The 21631-nt window shown below is 42.0% G+C and overlaps 2 long non-coding RNA genes across 4 annotated transcripts in view; one reads left to right on the top strand and one right to left on the bottom strand.

Moving 5' to 3' along the window:
• Positions 1 to 6657: 6657 nt before the first annotated feature.
• On the bottom strand, positions 6658 to 12677 carry LOC112578823. Of its 2 annotated transcripts, none has more exons than XR_003103216.3 (3): positions 11995 to 12677; positions 11027 to 11215; positions 6658 to 8632 (listed from the first exon to the last, which is right to left on the bottom strand). It is a non-coding gene; the product is annotated as an uncharacterized LOC112578823 (long non-coding RNA). The 2 variants fall into 2 exon arrangements; XR_003103218.3 differs by lacking the exon at positions 6658 to 8632 and adding an exon at positions 8691 to 10217.
• LOC102402031 overlaps positions 11020 to 21631 on the top strand; it is a 34497-nt gene continuing 23885 nt past the window's right edge. The window contains exon 1 of one of the 2 annotated variants that reach the window (XR_003103207.3): positions 11020 to 11147. This is a non-coding gene — a long non-coding RNA (uncharacterized LOC102402031). The remainder of the gene's footprint in view (positions 11148 to 21631) is intronic. The other variant, XR_003103208.3, reaches the window with a different exon arrangement.

The raw sequence follows: 21631 nt of genomic DNA, 5'->3' as shown, positions 1-21631 counted from the left end.
AAGTCCTTGTTAAACCTTTCTTGCATCTTCTCAATCCTTGCCTCCAGGCTATTTATCTGTGATTCCATTTTAATTTCAAGATTTTGGATCAATTTCACTATCATTATTCGGAATTCTTTATCAGGTAGATTCCCTATCTCTTCCTCTTTTGTTTGGTTTGGTGGGCATTTATCCTGTTCCTTTATCTGCTGGCTATTCCTCTGTCTCTTCATCTTGTTTAAATTGCTGAGTTTGGGGTGTCCTTTCTGTATTCTGGCAGTTTGTGGAGTTCTCTTTCTTGTGGCGTTTCCTCGCTGTGTGTGGGTTTGTACAGGGGGCTTGTCAAGGTTTCCTGGTTAGGGAAGCTTGTGTTGATGTTCTGGTGGATGGAACTGTATTTCTTCTCTCTGGGGTGTAATGAAATGTCCAGTAATGAGTTATGAGATGTCTATGGTTTTGGGGTGACTTTGGGCAGCCTGTATCTTGAAGCTCAGGGCTGTGTTCCTTTGTTGCTGGAGAATTTGCTTGTTATGTCTTTCCCTGGAACTTGTTGGCCCTTGTGTGGTGCTTGGTTTCAGTGTCGGTATGGAGGCGTTTGATGAGCTCCTGTCAATTAATGTTCCTTGGAGTCAGGAGTTCCCTGGAGTCAGGGTTTGGACTTAAGCCTCCTACTTCCAGTTATCGGTCTTAATTTTACAGTAGTTTCAAAACTTCTCCTTCTATACAGCACCACTGATAAAACATCTACGTTAAAGATGAAAAGTTTCTCTACTGTGAGGGTCACTCAGAGAGGTTCACAGTGTTACATGGAGAAGAGAAGTGGGAGGAGGGAGTTAGAGGTGACCCAAATGAGATGAGGTGGAATCAATAGTGGAGAGAGTGGGCTATCCAGTAGTCACTTCCTTATGTGCACTCCACAACTGGACCACTCAGAGATGTTCACGGAGTTATACAGGGAAGAGAAGAAGGAGGCAGGAGACAGAGGTGGCCAGAAGGATAAAAGGGGGAAATGAAAAGGAGGGAGACAGATCCAGCCAGTAATCAGTTCCTTAAGTGTTCTCCACCGTCTGGAACACACAGAAATTCACAGAGTTGGGTAGAGTAGAGAGGGGTTAGGGAGGAGATACAGGTGACCTGGTGGAGAAAATGGAGAGTCCAAAGGGAGAGAGAGCAGTCAAGCCAGTAATCTCGTACACTAGTGAAAAATGGGTCCTGAAGACTGGGTTCTTAAAGGTACAAAATTGGTAACAAATACATAAAAACAAAAATTAGAAATCTAGAGTAGAGTTTGGAATTTCAAAAATGCGATGTTAATGAAAAGAAGAAGGAAAAGAAAGAGAGAAAAAAACGAACAAAGAAAAACAAACAAGGTCGTGAAAGTAATAAAGAAACTACAGGTACAAAATTGATAACTAATACCAAAAAGCAAAAATTAAAAATCTAGAGTAGAGTTTGGAATTTCAAAAATACAACGTTAAAAAAAAAAAAAAAAAAAAGAAGAAGAAGAAAAATAAAGACAGAAAACAAACAAACCAACAAAAACAATGTCGCAAAAATTATAAAGAAAATACAGGTACAAAATTGATATCAAATACCAAAAAGCATAAATTAAAAATCTTGAGTAGAGTTTGGAATTGCAGATATATGATGTTATATAAAAGAAGAAGAGAAAGAAACAGAGGAAAAAAAAAGTCACAGAAATTATGAAAAAAAACTATAGGTACAAAATTGATAGCATATATCAAAAGGCTAAAATTAAAAATCTAGAGTACAGTTTGGAATTTCAAAATACAATGTTAAAGAAAAGAAGAAAAAGAAAAAAGAAAAAAAAAAAAAACAAAACCACGGTCAAAAAATTATAAAATATATATATGAAGTTTGCTGAGGAAGAAAAAAAAAAAAAATAGGGTCTTTTTTTTTTTTTTTTGCAAAGTAATAGTTATAAAAGTGAAAATTAAAGGACAATAGAGGACTTAAAAATTTTTTTTTTCTTTTTTAATTAAAAAAAATAAAGAAAGATTGATCGTAAAAATAGTAAAAATATATCTAGGTCTTTCTCTGGTTTTGTTGTGAGTATTGTGGGTTCAGTTCATTTTTGGCAGTTCCTTAGTCCGACTTATATTTCTCAAGATCTATAGGCCCCTTCCTATGTAATCCGTAGTAACCACAGGGTTTTAATCTATGGCCTGTAGCTTCCAAGGCGTTTCCCTCTGTTACAGCTTCTTCTGTTTGCTGGTCTCTTCAGTGTCTGGTTCCCGCCCTGACTCAAAGGGGATGGTTGAGGACACTATTTTTTTTTTTTTTTTTTTAAATTTAGGCTCACTTGTTCAGCCGCGCTGTGGGGAGGGAGGGAGGGATGCTGCAAACAGATAACACTGGCGTGCTCTCGCAGTGCCTCAGCCACACTGGGTCTGCCCCCGCTCACGGCGTGTGTAGCCTCCGTGCCCACACTGCTCGGGCTCTAGGTTGTTCCGCCGGGAACAATCAGAGGCCGGCCCTGGGCTGAGCTCCCAGGTCCAAGCTGCTCAGGTTCAGGCACTCGGGTAGTCCTCAGAGGAGCAGACTCGGTTGGGCCTGCGTTTTGTGCTCTTCCCAGATCCGAGCAGCTCAGGTGATGTGTTTGGCGGGCGCCAATGCTGCGACTTATCGCCTCCCCACCACTCGGTTATCTGGGTGTAAAACCGGCGCACCTTCTCAGGCAGATGTTGACCGTCCAGACCCCCAAGAAGTTTTAGTTAGCAAAGAAGCCTGCTTACAGTTTTATAGATAGTGTCTCTCTGGGGCTGCGATTGCCCCCTTCCAGCTCTGGCTGCCTGTCACCGGAGGGGGAAGGTCTGCAGCCGGCTATCTCTGCTCAGTCCTTTGTTCCGTGCGCGGGCCTGGCGGTGTCTTAGGTTAGGGCTGGCTTTTCGCGTGGTAGATATCCCACAGTCTGGTTTGCTAGCCCAAATTATTTCGCTCAGATAGCGCTCAGGACATTCGGGTGGATTCTTACTCTAAGGGACACAGCCTGCGCCGCGCTTCCCTGCCCAGCCCCCGCTTGCTAATGCCGTGTGCAGGCGTCTGCGCTGCTTCTCCGCTGGGGAAGTTACCGTAGGGCTCACAATCCACGATTTTTAATTGTTTATTTTTTTTCCCCTCCCTTTTATGTTGCCCTCTGTGCTTCCAAAGCTCGGCACAGATTCGGCAGTGAGAGGGTTTCCTGGTGTTTGGAAACTTCTCTCTTTTTAAGACTCCCTTCCCGGGACGGAACTCCGTCCCTCCCTCTTTTGTCTCTTTTTTTGTCTTTTATATTTTTTCCTACCTCCTTTCGAAGAGTTGGGCTGCTTTTCTGGGTGCCTGATGTCCTCTGCCGGCATTCAGAAGTTGTTTTGTGGAATTTACTCGACGTTTAAATGCTCTTTTGATGAATTTGTGGGGGAGAAAGTGTTCTCCCCGTCCTACTCCTCCGCCATCTTGGCTCCTCCCTATCTCCCAGAATTTACTCAAACTCATGTCCATTGAGTCGGTGAGGCCATCCAACCATCTCATCCTCTGTCGTCCCCTTCTCCTCCCGCCTTTAATCTTTCCCAACAGCAGGGTCTTTGCAAATGAGTCAGTTCTTTGCATTAGGTGGCCAAAGTATTGGAGTTTCAGCTTCAGCATCAGTCCTTCCAATGAATATTCAGGACTGATTTCCTTTAGGACTAACTGGTTGGATCTCCTTGCAGTCCAAGGGACTAGCAAGAATCTTCTCCAACATTACAGTTTAAAAGCATCAATTCTTGGGCGCTCAGCTTTCTTTATAGTCCAACTCTCACATCCATACATGACTACTGGAAAAACCATAGCCTTGACTAGATGGACCTTTGTTGGCAAAGTAATGTCTCTGCTTTTTAATATGCTGTCTAGGTTGGTCATAACTTTTCTTCCAAGGAGCATGTGTCTTCTAATTTCATGGCTGCAGTCACCATCTGCAGTGATTTCGGAGCCCCCCAAAATAAAGTCTGTCACTGTTTCCACTGTTTCCTCATCTATTTGCCATAAAGTGATGGGACCAGATGCCATGATCTTACTTTTCTGAATGTTGAGTTTTAAACCAACTTCTTCACTCTCCTCTAACATACTTACTTACTAAATAACATATTAACTACTTAATTTTCCTGTTTAGGTGTCATCTGTTGATTTCTCCATATGAAAGATGAGGATTTAATTCTCCTCCCGAACAAACCTTTGTGATATCCTTGGACACTTTCTAATTCCCTATTCTTCCAACATGAGTTATAATTTCAGTTAGGTTACACTGTGTGGTGTTTGCATTATTATTATGATACTATTTAGAGCTGAGCCAAATGGTTGTGGATGAACAATGTTGCCTGCTGTATCAGTGAAAAAGGATGTTGCTGCCAGCAAGCCAGCAGCCACTGTAGCTGCTGGACTGTGTGCACCCTGAGGGGATTCAGGATGCAGAAAGTAGGAAACTGGCCCTAGACAGCTAAGGTTCATGTCAAAGGAATGAATTCAGTGAGCCCAGACTCGTGTATTTTCTTGTAAATTCATTAACTTAAGATATCTGTTTTTCTTTAACTAACAGTCATCTTTGGATGTTCTGACTAACTGATTTTTGTTACAATACCCCCTATAGGTCCTGGTTCCTCCCTGAAATCTTCAGAGCAGTCCCTCAGAGATATCTGAGAGGCTGCCTTCTGGGCTTAAGTCCTCAGTATGTGTCTGCTGAATAAAACATAGTTCTCAACTTCTATTGTTGTGCATTTTTCAGTCAACATAGTAAACTAGGTTTTTCTTCACTAGGGTTAACTATTGCCTTTATAGAGGGCAGGCAGGAGGCTAACTGCCTATGCATTTATCACTAATTATCCACCTCTCACTTCCACGTGTGTTAATATTGCTCAATAAAATCAATCCTGGGTATTCTAATATTTTTTCTTCTTGAAAAAGCTTTTCCAGGAAACTTCTGACCTAAATTTGTTGTGGATTTGTGCCAATTTGGGTTCTCCAGGAAGCACACACCAAGATGGTATTTGAAGGGCAAAGAGATTTATTAGGATAAATGCCTGGGCGAGGGGAACATAAAGGGGCAGGAGGAGGCAGGGAGAGCCGTCAGACAGGGATGCAGGTCTGACACCTGGGAAGGGAGAGGAGGAAGGAAGGACGGTGTGGTAGGAAGAGTCTCAGACTGCACTGTGGCTCCTGGAAACCTCAGGGTGGCAGCCGGAGTCTCCTTAGAAGAATGCTATGTCGGGCAGAAGAGACCAGCTGTAGGAACCCTGCAATTGCAGGAAGGGGGACACCTTCCAGGGCATGAGAGTGGGCTCTTGTCTAACACTTGGAAGTGAATTCATCGAGGAGACACATGAGCTGACAAAACAAAGAGTTTATTGTGAAGGGGCACCCAGGCGGACAGCAGCAGGTTAAGGGAAACCAGGAGGGCTGCTCTGCCACGTGGCTCACAGTGTCAGGGTTTATGGTGATGGGGTTAGTTTCTGGGTTGTCTCTAGCCAATCATCTTGTTTGGCCCAAGTCGGTCTGACTTAGGGTTCTTCTTGGTGGCACTGGCATCTCCCAGCCAAGATGGAATCTCATGTGAAGGATTCTGGGAGGTTGGTAGGACATATTGTGGGCTGGTGCCTCCTCCCCCCTTTTGGCCCCTCCCAGATTCTCCCAGTTAGTTTTCAGCAGCAGCACCATCTTCCTTATCAGGACCTCCTGCTGTGAGACAACTCATACAAGTGGTTATCATCATGTCTGGCCAAGGTGCGCTGTTTCGCTCAATGGTCCCCTAACACTGCCATGCTGAGGCATTGTCTGGGAGCTGCCAGCTAGAAGCTGTCACTGACTGCTTCCCTTCTGCAAGTTATCGCCTGAAGGAAGGGCTGAACAGCTATCCCACATCTTTACAGGCTGGAATGGCTCCTGGTTTTCTGCTCCAAAGGGCCACCAAATGAGGCTGAGACCTTGAGAACTTTCACCATCTCATGGTTTCCATCTTATTTCTTAGCTGTTTACTTCTTCATCTGAGTTCTTTCTCTGTAGCTTCCTGAGGAGGAGTGTATGAGTTTTTGCAAGCTTGCATCTCTGAAAATGTCTTTATTCTACAGGGAAGGAAAATTTGCCACCCCAAAATGTCTCCTTGGCATGCAAATTATTTTGAGCTGAAAGCAATCAAGGCCCCAAAGACACAGAAAGTCACTTTTCCCTTTCCCCTTACCTGCCTAAAGAATCTAGATAAAGGGCTTTTTTCCAGACTAGGTCTATTACCCGAGATGTTTGCAAAGATTACAGGCCAGGTGTGGTGGGGGAAACTTGGCAGGGCCCAGAAATTGGAGTCCACTCTGTGTCCCATTGTCTCTGCTGACCCAGCAAACATTTGTCTGCCAAACATTTGTTTTCTCATCCTCATGTCGATTGCTCCCTCCCCTTTAAAGTCCCAAACCACTACCCCAACATCCTCTTTTGGTTTCAGCTGAAGATGCTCTTTAAGATGAGAGCTTCAGCCATTTTGGTGAATTACTCAGTTTTCCCAAGTCTCTCCTATGTATGTTGTTGCTGTTTGGTAGTTAAGTCACGTCCAACTCTTTTGTGACCCCATGAACCTCCAGGCTTCTCTGTTCATGGGATTTCACAGGCAAGAATACTAGAGTGGTTTGCCATTTCCTTCTCCAGGGATCTTCCAACACATGGATTGAACCCCATGTCTACTGCATTGGCAGGCAGATTCTTTACCACTGAGCCACCAGAGAAACCCCTCTCCTGTGTATGTTATTAAACTTTTGTTTGATACGTAGAAGGACAGAGGAAATTTCTCCTTCCAGAAGAACTCTCATACTTAACAAACAGCTATGCGTAGGTATCTAGATAAGAAATAACTTCCCTTCAAAACTCTGCAGGCATTTCGTTCTGTTTTCTCCTACCTTCTAGTATTGCTCTTAACAACTTTAAAGTCATTCCAGTTCTTGACCCTTAGCTCCAGTGTTCTGAAACACTGTGGTAATGTGTCTCAGCACATTTTTCAGGCATCCTGGGGTTCTTAATTTGGAAACTCATTTTGAGACTTGGGGAAATTTATATGCATAATTTCCTTAGTGTTATATTCTTTATTTTCTCAGCTTTTTTCCTCAACTCTTAATCAGCACCTATAAATTTCTTATGATTTTTTCCTCTTATTTTTCCTTTTTAATTTCTGGGACATTTTCTCAATTTTAACTTCAAAACCTTTCAGAAATTAACATTTTTTCTCCTATTATATATTAAGTTTAAACACAACATTTGTCTCAGGAAAACTTCTTTTAAAACATTGTTCTTATTTTATGGATAGAATATCTTCTCTTATTTTGTTCTGAAGAAATTCACAAAGTTTTTTTTTTTTAAGCTTTCTTTTCTTCCTTTTTATACATTTTTATTCTTGCTTAGTTTGCTTTGACTTCTGTTTTTCTTACTACAAGGCTTTTTCTGATGCCTGCTGATCCTTGGCTGTTCACTCATATTTAATGGTTGGATGCTCGAAGCTGACTGACAGTGGTGGGCATATGGGCATGGTTTTTAACTGAGAGTCCTCAGAATCTCACATGGAAAATGGGGATACTTACGGTGTTATCTCATAGGGCTGCCGTTAGATAATGCGGGTCAAGAGTGCATCATGGCCCCAGCATGGAGATAGTACCAGATAACACTAACTGAAGAAAAGGAGCAGGTAGCCTCCTGGACGTAACTGGGCCCCCTCAAGGGAAAGCAGCTGGAGATTCATTCCTTCTGGACTGATTCTCTAAGATGAGAACAGCAGGACACTCTAGAGAGGAGGATGGGCCCTGCCCAGATAGACGAGACCACGTATTTCTCATTCTTAAAGTCAGGAGACCTAGCCAAATGCACATGTACAGAAAGTATCGTTGGAGGTCAAAAGGGAGTGATGTCAACCTACCCATAGGCCTCTTCGCCTGAATCCATCTTGGCTGAGAGATGAACACATAGCTATAGGAGGATCCTGAGTTATACAAAATACAGACTCTGAAACAGGCAAATCAAAATCATTGGTCAAGGAAACTTGGAAGAAATGCCCCTTAAAAGTGATTCAAACACCCATGAGGGCGTGACTCTCCCACTAAGTCTGCCCATGTGTCTACCAACAGGTACTGTACTCTTTTCCTCCTAATAAATACTTTACTTGTTGCACTACTTACTGTCTTGTGGGAATTCTTTTCTGCAAAGCTGAAGGGCCAAGGCCTTGTTGCTGACCTTTGGTCTAGGGGCTAGGATTCAGCGCTCTCGCGGTCATGACCCAACCTCAGTCTCTGGCCAAGAACAAAATCTCTGCTTGCTTCAAGCTGCTGCAGGCCAAGGCTACCCGAGATCAATTTGAGTCTCGGCTGGATACTCTTGAATCTCTCTGTGACTTGGGAAGTTACTTAACTTCTCCATATATTGGTTTTATTTATCTGTACAATGGGATTATAATTTTGCTGCCTCAAAGAGTTATGAGGGTTCGATGAGGTAATGCATACAAAATGTTGGGAATATGGCTCGACCTCGCTTACAGTTAGTGGTCAATATCCCAGACAGTGTCCCCTCGCTGAATCACTTCTTCATGTCCTCGTTTGGGAATTTAAGGAGATGTGGTTGGAAAACTGATTCTGGTTCCTTCAGAGCAGAGACACATCTGGAATAAATGTTTTCGTTTAGTTAATAGAGCTCTGCTCTTCCAAACAGACACGAGCTAGACCGTTGCTGAAGGGTGTATTTAAAAAAAAATAAATTCATGGTCAGCATCGTCTAAACTTCAGGATAGAATCTAAACTCCAAACCCCCATTAACTGCTTATTGGCCCTTAAGAAACCCACCAGACATGAGATCCTAACCTGGTTCACAGCTCAGGAGCATCGGAGGAGGGTGGTGAGTGAGTGTTTACAAAGCTCCAGTGAGAAAAAAATGTCTGGTCAGATTCTTTAGAATAACAACAACCGCAGAACTGAATCTAGATTGTTAGTTTTTTGAGGGCAAAGGGGTTGAGGTTGGGATGGCTTTGACCTTCCATTTTAAGGAAATCAGTGGGGAATGACCCTCTGAAGACTGGAAGCTAAGATCAGTGACGCAAGCAATGTTGTGTCTCTCGGTAACAAGGATCTTTAGCATTCAAAGACGTTCCCATGATGCCTTCCCCTCCCACACCATTTCCTCCTGGGCCCCTGGAATAGAAGACACACATCTTAGTCCCTTCGCAGAGGAGAAACTGCCTCCTTGGAATTGGTCATTTTACTTGGAATTGGGATCTGCCACCTCAGAATTGGTGATTTTACTGTAGTTTAAACAATTTCTCCAAGTAAGCAGTGGCTTCTATCTGAGAAAAAGTGAAGTCGAAGAAGTATTAAAAATCATGATTTGACAAAGATATTCAGAAAGTTGACTGAATATTTAGCTCTTGTGTCTAAAAATAACCATGGCTGCTGCTTCTTTTTTTCCTTTTGCCTATGTCACATGACATATAGGATCTTAATTCCCAGACAAGGGATTGAACCCTCACCCCCTGCATTGGAAGCACGGAGTCTTAATGACTGGACCACCATGGAAGTCCAAGCATGGCTTCTTAAAGGTCTCTTTGGTTAAGTCTACAATAAAAGACATCATTCACTAGAACAGACTAAACACTAAATTGCTTGAAAATGTGCTTGTCATGGATGTTTGATTGTTTAGAAGTAGATTTTAAATACTTCATGCAAAAGTATTTCAAGGAAGTATGCCTTAATAAGTCAAGTAAGCACTTTTTCCTTTTGGTACACTGAAATAATTAATACATGCATTGTTATTCAGTGTATAGGAAGAGCGCTTTATTAAATGAGTGATAAATATTTTGGTTGAGAGGTTTCAAGACATAAGATGCAGAGGACTGGGCTGGAAGTTTGCGGTTAGTTGATGCAAACTATTATATATAGAATGGGTGGACAGTAAGGTCCTGCAGCATAGCACAGGGAGCTATATTCAATATCCTGTGATAAACCACAATGAAAGAGAATATGAAAAAGGATATATATGTATAACTGAATCACTTTGCTGTACAGCAGAAATTAACACAACACTGTAAATCAACTCTACTGCCATAAAAAAAAAAAAAAAGCCTGGACGGGTGGTTTTGTAAGAGTTCCCAGAAGGAGTGAAGACAGCAGGAAATTTGCCAGCCTCCTCTCCTTCCCTGCGTACGAGCAGAATTGTGGACGCGATTGACCGAATGATGACAGTGAATGTTTTCCCTGAAATTACAAGAAATGTAATTTCAGCGCTTGTAGTTTTTTTCCCCTATGACTTCTTGAAATTCCTTTATCTATTGCATTCCCACCCCCCCTTCTTGAGGCTGAACTTCTGATGGACTTTCTTTGTGTGGCTCTGGGTTGTGTCTGACATTCGAAAATACCCTTTCCTTCTGGGGGATAGGCTAGGCCAGATGGCCCTAGGGTGGGTCAGGGAGGTTGACTGAGCTGGACACAGAGGCTTCTATTAATAGTAATTCAGAATTTCCTATAAGAGATCTCCTCTTCTCTGGGGGCATATTTCACCTTTTCAGACTTAACGACAGCATAGATTGCAGGTCCAGTCATCCATGCGATAGGCAGCCTTTTAGTTATCATAGGTAATTTGTAGTCCAGGAGCTGACACCCTATTTACTTTCCTTCAGTAAAAATGGCTCACTCTTTGTGTGCTTGCCTGTTTTTTGGTAGAGAGGGAGACTTATATTTGTTTAATGCTTTTTGCTTTTCTTGGCATGTTTGCTGATAGCAACATCTCAGCTGCATATTGGAAGAACTGGCCTCTTACCAGTGAATGTCTGGGAGATTTGGTTGGCTGTTCAGAGCTTTCGCTTGTTCCTTCCTAGAGCATGCACAACGGTAACTCTAGGAGGATTACCAGGATGTTCAAAGGACTTTGCACATTGCAAAACGCTCCTTATGGAGAAGTGTTTATTCTGAACATAGCAGATGCTTGAAAAATTACTGATTAAACCTATTATGCAAGCCTGCAGTAACCTACCCCATTCAGTATTTCTTATTAGAGAGTCACTTACAGTTTGACCAGGGCTCCAAGTTTCAATCGTTTATCTTCTGCTGAGCTGGACAGCCTGTGTTTATCCCTGGCTCTGTGACTCACCAACCCCATTACCTAGGACAAGTCGCTGTCCGTAAGTGGTGAGTAGTAACAGATGGGTTCTTACTGTTGACAGAGTCCACTTGCTTGGTCATAGCTTGTTTAACTTCTGAAACAAGAGTTAAAAAACCCCCATTGAATTTACTGATGAGATGATATGACATATGGGATTTACTTTGAAATAACCCAGGGGATGGGGTGGGGGAAGTAAGGGAGGGTAGAGATGAAGTGAGATAGTCCATGAATTCAGAGCTGCTGAAGCTGAGTGATCAGTACCTGGCAATTCTTACTAAATAATTTTGAAATGTCTCATAATAAAAAGTGAAAACAAACAAACAAAGAAGTTTACTTCAAAGGATTCAGGATTTAACAGTTTGGAGACCAGCTTCTGAAATACCATTTGGTATGTTAGCACTTTTTTTTTTTCTTTTTTCGTTTTTAAACAAAGGAAAAGCCCTTCAGGTACTTGAGCCAAGTGGGAAAAAATATTAGGCTGGAGATTCTCAAGAGTAGCTGTGGGCTGACTCAGCCCGGCTCCTGGGCCACAGTGAGGTTTTGTCCAGTGGACCGGGTATTTCCCTGTCCTAGGCCAGCTTCGGCTGACTCATACAGCAAATCAGAGTTTCACATCTAACTGTTCTGGGCATTGGTTATCAAGGTTGGAACCCAAAGGCCTGGCTGAAATGAGGAGAGGCTATTTCACACCTTCTTTAAAGGTCACAACTTTCCTCCGGAGAAGCCTATTTTCCATTTGGAAGCTTCTATCTGATGTCACCCAAGCTAGGAACTTAAAAGGGGACGTTTCCTAGAAGTACACTAAGCTCTTTGGTGACATTCATTTTAGGGTTAAAAAATCAGCTGAAACCATAAGCTGACTTGTTTACTTACAGGAGAGAAACGCCTGGTGAACAGGGAGTTCATGTAACCTCGGCTGTTTAGACTGTCCTGACGGTGGACCAGCTATGTCACTGGGCCTCTGACTTCACAGGGCCATAGACCAGGACAGGCCACTGCCCTTGATCTTGACCCATTGATCAGACATGAATGGGTCAGGACCTCCTCTTCCATGGAGGCCAAAAGCGAGGTCAGAAGCTTTCCTTGCTTGGTGTGCAGGCAGCTGCTGCCCTGGAGGACAGCTGAGAAGATCCCCAAGTCAGTTTTCCTCCCGCTTTTCAGTCTGGAGCCTGAGCCTCAGGATGGGGTGGGGGTGGGACCACCTTCCTCAAGCTTTCCATGTGAGGGCCAGTCTGGTCTTGAGTCCGCTTCTCTCTGAGCCCAAGGAAGCAATGTCCACTCTACATAGAATTTAGATACAAATCAAGCCAAAGATAAAAATCAAGCCATTGACATAACTGTGTCCTGAGAATAGACGAGCCAATATTTGCCCACATTTAGAAAATAATTGTTTTTAATTGAAGTATAGTTGATTCACAGTATTGTTTCAAGTGTATAACACAGCCATCCCATTACATATACATATGTGTGTGTGTGTATAACTGAACATGTATAACATATATATACATATTCACATATATACACGTGAACATGTATATTCCTTTTCAAATACTTTTTCCCTATAGGTTATTACATAATATAGAGTATAGTTTTCCCTGTGCTATACAGTAGGTTCTTGGTTATTTTTCTGTTTTATGCATGGTAGTGTGTATATGATACTCTCAGTCTCCTGATTTATCCCTCCCTCCACCCCCCTTCACTTTCATTTTCACTTTTATGTATTGGAAAAGGAAACGGTAACCCACTCCAATGTTCTTGCCTGGAGAATCCCAGGGACGGGGTAGCCTGGTGGGCTCCTGTGTCTGGGGTCACACAGAGCCAGACACAACTGAAATGACTCAGCAGCAGCAGCAGCAGCGGCCACCCCTCTTTCCCCTTTGGTAGCCATAAATTTGTTTTTTGTATCTGTGCATCTGTTTATGTTTTCTACAATATATAGATTCATTTGCGTCATGTTTTTGATTCCACATATGTGATATCATATGGTATTTGTCTTTCTCTTTCTGACTTACTTCACTTAGTATGGTAATCTCTAGGTCCATCCATGTGGTTGCAGATGGCATGATTTCATTCTTTTGTATGCTTGAGTAGTTTTCCAGGGTATATATACATATACACCACATCTTCTTGATCCATTCATCTGTTGATGGACACCCAGGATGCTTCCCTGTCCTGGCTATTGTAAACAGTGGCTGCAATGAGGACTGGAGGGCGTGTATCTTTTTGAGTTATGCTTTTCATCTTTCCCAGATATATGCCCAGGAGTGGGATTGCAAGATCAGATGGTAGCCCTATTTTTAGTTTTTGAGGAAGCTCCATACCGTTCTCCACGGTTGACTCACATTTTTCATACCTTAAATAACCATGTGGTAACTGTGGCATCTCCATTTTACACAGCGGGAGAAGGCGCCATCCCAGATCACAGAGTGGGAGCACGGCAAAGCTACAGCTCAAAGCGCTCTTTAGCTGAGCTCTTTCTATTTCACTGGAGCAGATGAGTAGCCCCCAGTTACAGTGGAGACTGTTCTAAAGGTGCGGAACTGTAGGAATTCCTAAGGGGTGGGATCACGCAGCATGGCCCTCATTTCCCAGCATCCTCTGCAAACTCTTCTAATCTACCCTGGATTGTAACTTTCTTCTCTTTCTCTCATCTCCTTAAAAATCTTCACAAGGCTCATCTCAAATGTCACCAACCTTTCCTGATCTTCCCAGTTATGATTAGTTCTATTCCTTCCCCTCCCACCCCTCCACGATGCAGTTTTCTTAATCATTTTGTCTCAGTTTACTTAAAAAAAAATATGTCTCACTTCCCTCCCTAGATTGCAAACAGCTTGAGGCAAAGGATACAGTCAAATAAATTTTAGTTTTTTATTAAAAATTATGACCTGTTAAATATGTAGAAAAGAATCAAATACACATGTTCTAATGCGGTTGAGATTATTAACCATCCTGGGGGTTGCTCTCTGATCACACATCCTTCCTTCCACTAGAGCCAACTGGAAACAATGTTGCACTGTTTGTATTCAGCAGCAACTTGCTTTCAGAAAGTTGAAGATTCATTCATATTGGTGTTTGTGGCTGTAGGTCATTGATTTCATTATGAATCTGGTGATGTATAATATTCCGTTGTAAGAAAATACCATGATTGATCCATTCTCCCATCAATAAACAATTGGGTTGTTTCTCACTTTCTTGCTTTTTCAACAATAATACCAGGAACATTCTTTTCATGTCCTTTAGTGCACATGTGAAAGAGATTCTCTGGGCCTCAATTGCATATGTGTGTATGTAGTTTAAAAATCCTCCTGTACTCTGAGGTTGTAAGAATATTTTTTAAAGCTCACTGCTTTTCCTCTGACATTTAGGTTTATAATCTAACCTGTAATTCATTTTGGGTATGGTATACAGTAGGAATCCATTTTCTCATTTTTTCCTCCTCATAATACATAACTACCCCCTTTTGATTAGTAGCCCTTTTTAATGAATAGTCCATTTCATACACATTTCTCTGCAGTGTCCCTGGTGGAAGATGCAGTATTTCTGATCCCTGGTGTGCACCAGTGCAGCTGCACAGATTTTTACTTCTCTTACCCTGGGTTGAAATGTAAGTGGAAATAGATGCATTGGCTTGTATAGTATCTCATCTGTTTGAAAGTTATACCTTAGTCATCAAAGAGCTACGGAATCAGGGGCTTGCACTGATGCTTTGAAGGAAGAAAATGTTAGGCTTGGGGTTATCAGTCATCAATTCAAAGCAAAGTGTGGAAGACAGGGTTTCCTCAGCAGCATTAAACAAATCCTGCATGCGTGTTAAGTTGTTTCGGTCATGTCTGACTGTCATCCTATGGACTGTGGCCTGCCCGGCTCCTCTGTCCATGGGATTCTCCATTCAAGCATACTAGAGTGGGTTGTCATTCCCTTCTCCAGGGAATCTTGCCAACCCAGGGATTGAACCCACGTCTCTTATGTCTCCTGCATTGGCAGGCCAGTTCTTTACCACTGGCACCACCTGGGAAGCCCCTAAACAAATCCTAGTTTCTCCTTAAGTTAGAGGGCAGATTGAGCTGAGTTCCGGCCTCAGGGACTGATCAGTTGATTAGCAGAGCTTTATGGAAGGTCGAATTCTTAGCCCTGGCAAGTCTCCTGCCAAAGTCAGGACTCTGATAGTAAAGAAGTAGAACCTTAAAGCTTGGGTTGGGGCAATCTGGGTATTTGTATTTATAAGCCACTGATATGCAAAACGGAGAAGGCAATGGCACCCCACTCCAGTACTTTTGGCTGGAAAATCCCATGGACAGAGGAGCCTGGTAGGCTGCAGTCCATGGGATGGCTAGAGTCGGACATGACTGAGCGACTTCACTTTCACTTTTCACTTTCATGCATTGGAGAAGGAAATGGCAACCCACTCCAGTGTTATTGCCTGGAGAATCCCAGGGACAGGGAAGCCTGGTGGGCTGCCGCCTATGGGGTAGCACAGAGTCAGACACTACTGAAGCAACTTAGCAGCAGCAGCAGTAGATATGCAAAATCCCCTAGCCTTCTGTAGCCTGGGAAGTGGCCCACCCCTTCCCCCATTAAGAAAAAAGGGCTCTTTCTCTTTTATAAAAAATAGCACTCGCTCCCTTCCTGAGGACCATGCAGAAGCTTTAAATGAGGTGGAGGCTGGTGTGGTCACGTTAATGCTAGCCTGGGAAGTGGCCCACCCCTTCCCCCATTAAGAAAAAAGGGCTCTTTCTCTTTTATAAAAAATAGCACTCGCTCCCTTCCTGAGGACCATGCAGAAGCTTTAAATGAGGTGGAGGCTGGTGTGGTCAGGTTAATGCCTGTCTTTCTATGGCACCTGCTCTTCCCTCCCCTCCAGACCACCAGATGCATCCAAGGTTAAATCCCAGGCTGGCACATGCTAAGGCATGGGAAGGAATTTGTGCCCTCAAATCACTCCAGGCCCTGGCTACTTAGTCCTGGAAGGAACAGGAAATCTACATCTGAGAGTAACTCTTGATGGTTCAGGATCAAGCTGAATCCATGTATGTTTGGATAAAGAGGGTATTTGTCAATATGGAGAGACTCCAGTTAATTAGGAGGGCCCAACCTGGCAAGAGCCCAAGAACGAGGAGTTGGCTGACTTGCTTTGCTCAGAGAAAGTGATGGGCCATGGTCAATGAAGCAGAGATGCTGAAACTGCCATGGCAACTGTGGAAGAAGGGATCAAAAGGCCCTGAGAGGTGGGCCTGCTGCAATGATTTGCTATTTAAGATGGAGAACTCACCAGCTGACACTGCTAACATTTAGGAGATCCTAAAGGACATCTATTTACTAAGATGATAAGAGACTTGCTGGCTACGGAAGCACTGACATTTCTGGGAGCTCAGTAGAGGTTGTCTTCTGTACATCAGGGATAATGGACACAGGCATTGTTCCAGAATTGGGATCCCTAGTAGTCAAGGTGATGCCAGGTGGAAGCATTGAACACCATCTCAGAAACCAGGTGGGTGTAATGACCAGAGTGGGCCACAGAGTTTGAATAGCACTCTTGCCTGGAAAATCCCATGGACGGAGGAGCCTGGTGGGCTGCAGTCCATGGGGTCGCGAAGAGTCGGACACAACTGAGCGACTTCACTTTCACTTTTTACTTTCATGCATCGGAGAAGGAAATGGCAACCCACTCCAGTGTTCTTGGCTGGAAAATCCCAGGGACAGGGGAGCCCGGTGGGCTGCCATCTATGGGGTCGCACAGAGTCGGACACGACTGAAGCGACTTAGCAGCAGCAGCAGCAGCATAGAGGTACATAGACATGTTTACTAGAGTGTATTGATCCTCAGACAAGAGAGATGGGCAGACTTGGAGGGTCTTAGTCAATGTCTAAAATCTAAGAACCTCAAAAACAGGTGAGCATAAGGCTGAGGTCAGTCACCACAATGGCAAGGTAGGGACCTTGCTCTTTTTCTGAATAGCTTTTAGATCTAAAACTCGATTGAAAGAGAGGCTGGCTTGCCATAAAGGACCCCAAAATATCATGGCAGTTGTGGAAAGAGGTGATTTTCCTAGTCTTTCTCCCAAAGGTTTACTTGGGTACCATATACTGAAGAAAGTTGTGGAGCCACACCTTTTGAGGACTATTGGATGAGGGCAAGCTGACCTGATACCTTCCCTCCTGAGTAGGGGCAGGTGGAGATTAGGTGGTAAATGTGGTCTTAGCAGGTCCATCTCATAGTGGGTCTACTAAGGCACAGACTCACCCAGTGGCAATTTCCTGAATTCCCGGATGTACGATGAGAATTAACATGCCTAGTAAAATTAAGGCTGACACCCAAGGCTTCCTAAAGGCAGGACCAACACTGGTACAACAGATGCTCCAGAACTTCCTATGGGATTAGACTCCAGGTAGACTTCCTGTAGAACACATTCTTGCTAGTTTCTTTTCCTGCCACATCCTGCTTCCCTCACTTCCCTTCCCACCCCCCCCACCCCCCCCACCCCACCCCCCACCCCCCACCGCCCCCCCCCCTCCCCGCCCCAAACACTCTCAATACTTGCATCTGAATTCAGTTTTAGGTCTTGCTGTTAAGGGAACTCAATCTAAGACACGTACTATCTCAACTGTTTTCCCTTCATTTTATGCCTTTGCTGTTGTAAATCATTAAATGCTTTTCAAATATCCCATTAGAGTGTGCTTGGATCTTGACAAATATAATGAGTTTTTAAAAATGAATTGTTGGTGAATTTTATCATATGCTTTTACTATCCCTTCTATGAGATAGATAAAATTTTCTCCTTCAATGTATTTAATGATAAAATATGTGACTTTCTATGTTAAGCCATCTGCTTGCATTCCTGGCATGAATTCAGTGATCATTTTTTTTAAGAGTATGTTCTTGGATTCATTTTATACATATTTTGTATAAAATTTCTGTGACTGTGTTCAGGATTAATATTTTCTTTCTCATACTCTGATTCAATGATGAGGAGGTTATAATAATCTCATTGGATTCCTTGGGGACATTTTCTGATTTTATATTCTCTTAAAGAATTAGTATATTCAAATGTTTGAATCCTTGAATAATTGGTAAAACTTGCTTCTAAACCTTTGGGGCGTGAATTTTCTTTGTGAGATGATATTCAATTATTGGTTAATTTTCTTTAAGGGTTCTATGACTATATAATATATCTATTTTTGGCATTAATTTTTTTGTACTCAAGAAATAATTGATAAATGAATGAGTTACTTGGCATATGTTGAAGTCATTATGCTTAAAAAAGGAAGTTAATCTATCAACTAACAATAACAAACTGATGGGAATTCCCTAGCATTAAGTGGTTAAGACCTCTCATTCCAGTGTAGGGGGCACAGGTTTGATCCCTGGTTGTGGAGCTAAGATCCCACATGCCTCGTGGCCCAAAAAACCAAAAACATAAAATAGAAGCAGTATTGTAGCAAATTCAATAAAGACTTTAAAAATGGTCCACATCAAAAAAATTAAAACAAACAAAATGAAAAGAAAAGAATAAAATATTTAGCTATAAACTTAAGGAGGAAAGCTATTTACGTATTGAAAACCACAAAACATTGCTGAAAGAAATTAAAGATGTTGGTAAATAGAAACACAATCCATATTCATGAATCAGAAGATTAAAGACTGTTAAGATATCAGTGGTACCCAAATTGACCTACCTACTCAGTGTAATCCCTATCAAAACCCCAATGATGCTTTTTTAAGAAATAGAAAAATCTATCCTAAAGTTTAAATGAAATTTCAAGAGAGAGTTTGGTGAATCCCCAAGGAGCCAAAGCAATCTTAAAAAAGAAGAGTAAGCTTGGAGGCCTCACACTTCCTGATTTCAAAACTTACTGCAAAGCTGCAGTAAGCAGAACTATGATCCTGGCTTACAGACAGACCTATAGACCAGTGGGATGAAATAGAGAGCCCAGAAATAAACCTTTATACACATGGTCAAATTATTGTTGACATAGATGTCAAGATCATGGGGAAAGGAGAGTCTTTTCAACAAATACTGGGAAACTGAGTATCTACATGCAAAGAATGAAGTTAGACCTTTACCTTATGAAAGTGAAGTGAAAGTGTTAGTTGCTCAGTTGTGTCCAACTCTTTGCAACCTCATGGACTGTAGCCCACCAGTCTCCTCTGTCCGTGGAATCCCCCAGGCAAGACTACTGGGGTAGGGTAGCCATTCCCTTCACCAGGGGATCTTTCAGACCCAGGGGTTGAACCTGGGTTTCCAGCATTGCAGGCAGATTCTTTACCATCTGAACCAACAAGGAAGCCCCTTACCTTATATCGCATACAAAAATTAGATAAAGTGTAAGAGCTCAAACTACCAAATTCTTTAAGGGTTCTATAACTACACAATATATCTATTTTTGGCATTAATTTTACCAAATTCTTAGACAAAACTATAGTGAAAAATCTTCATGGAATTGGATTTAGCAATAATTTCTTTGACATGACACCGAAAGCACAGGCAGCAAAGGAAAAAGAAGAGATAAATTGACTACTTCACAAGTAAAAACTTCCGTGCATCAAAGGACACAATCAATGCAGGGAAAACATAACCCACAATGTAGGAGACAATATTTGTAAATAATTTATACGATAAGAGATGAATATCCAGAATATATAAAGAACTCCTACAACTCAACAATAGCAAAACAAATAACTTGATTTAAAAATGAGCAAAGGACTATTTATGATAGCCAGGAAACACAAGTAACTTAAATATTCATCGACATACGAATGGATAAAGAAGTTGTGGTATATCTACACCATGGAATATTACTCAGCTATAAAAAAGAACAGATGTGAGTCAGAATGAGGTAGATGAACCTAGAGCCTATTATACAGAGTAAAATAACTCAGAAAGATGGACAAATATCGTATATTAATGCATATATAAGGAATCTAGAAAGATGGTACTGATGATCCTATTCACAGGGAAGCAAAAGAGATGCAGACATAAAGGACAAACTTTTGGACACAGTGAGGGAAGGAGAGGGTGGGATGACTTGAGAGAGTGGCATATACATTGAAATATATACATTACCATATGTAAGAAGGATGGCCGGTGGGAATACAGTCTATAACACAGGGAATCCAAAGCCTGTGCTTTGTGACCACCTGTGGGTGGAATGGGGAGGGAGGTTCAAGAAGGAGGGGACCTATGTATGCTTATGGCTGATTCGTGTTTATGTATGGCAGAGGCCATCACAATATTGGGAAGTAATTATCCTCCAATTAAAATAAAATAAAAAATTTTTTAAATGAGCAAAGAACTTGGAGACATTTCTCCAAAGAAGATATACTAATGGCCAATAAGTACCTGAAAATACGCTCATCACTCATCATTGCCTAAATGAAAATTAAAATCACAAAGAGAGAACCCCTCACACTCATTAGAATGGTAAATATATATATAAAAACACAGAAAACACTGTGTTGGTGGGTATGCAAAGAAACTGGAATCCTTGTGCACTATTGGAAGGAATGTAAAATGCTGCAGCTGCAATGAAAAACGGAATAGTGGTTCCTCTAAAATTAAAAATAGAATTACCATCTGATCCATTTCTGGGTATATACCCCAAAGATTTGAAAGCAGAAACTTGAAGAAATATTTGTACTCCCTTGTACATAGCGGCATTACTCACAATAGCTGAAAGGTGGAAGCAACACAAACATCCATTGACATATGAATGGCTAAACAAAATGTGGCATATACACACAATGGAATACTGTTCCGTCTTCAAAAGGAAGCGATCACTGAACCATGCTACAACATGGATGAAACTTAAGGGCATTACACTAAGTGAAACGCGCCAATTACAAAAAGAAAAAAATGCCATGTGATTCCACTTATGGAATCATAAAATTCATCAAAACAGGAAAGTGGAATGGTGGTCTCCAGGGGTGGAGGAATGAAGGAGTGAAGGAATTACTGCCTAGTTGGTAAAGAGTTTCAATTTTTTCAAGATGAAAGGAGTCCTAGAGATGGATGGTGGTAATGTTGCACAATAAAGTAAATATATTTAATAACACAATTATGCACTTAAAAATGGCTAAGAGGGTACATTTTGGGTTAGGTGTATTTAATCATAATAAAAAAAGAAGTGTGTTGATTTATTGAACTAATCCCCCAAGAGCTTGATATGGTATATTATCGACCTCAAGTTTTCACTTCTCTCTTTATTCATAACTTTTGCCATCTGACTACCACTCCTCCCAAGCAACAGAGCATATTTCTGTATCCTTTGTCAAACCAGCCAAGCCCAGAGAATCTGCAGATGCATGAGCAGTTATAAATGATTCCTGTTTAAAACCCACTGAGTTTTGGTGTGTTTCTCAGCAATGGCAAGCTAATTTAAGTATAAACACACTTCAGATTTTAGAACAGTATCGATAATGCCTATGAGCGTTTCACACTTGCATCAAAACTAATAGAAGAGCATACATGCATTACCCCAAATTAAGGAAATAAACATCGCCATATACATTTTCC

This window comes from Bubalus bubalis, chromosome 14 (assembly GCF_019923935.1).
Source record: "Bubalus bubalis isolate 160015118507 breed Murrah chromosome 14, NDDB_SH_1, whole genome shotgun sequence".
Taxonomy (NCBI): domain Eukaryota; kingdom Metazoa; phylum Chordata; class Mammalia; order Artiodactyla; family Bovidae; genus Bubalus; species Bubalus bubalis.
The sequence above is the reverse complement of the archived record's forward strand: the minus strand, read 5'-3'. Positions and strand labels throughout refer to the sequence as shown.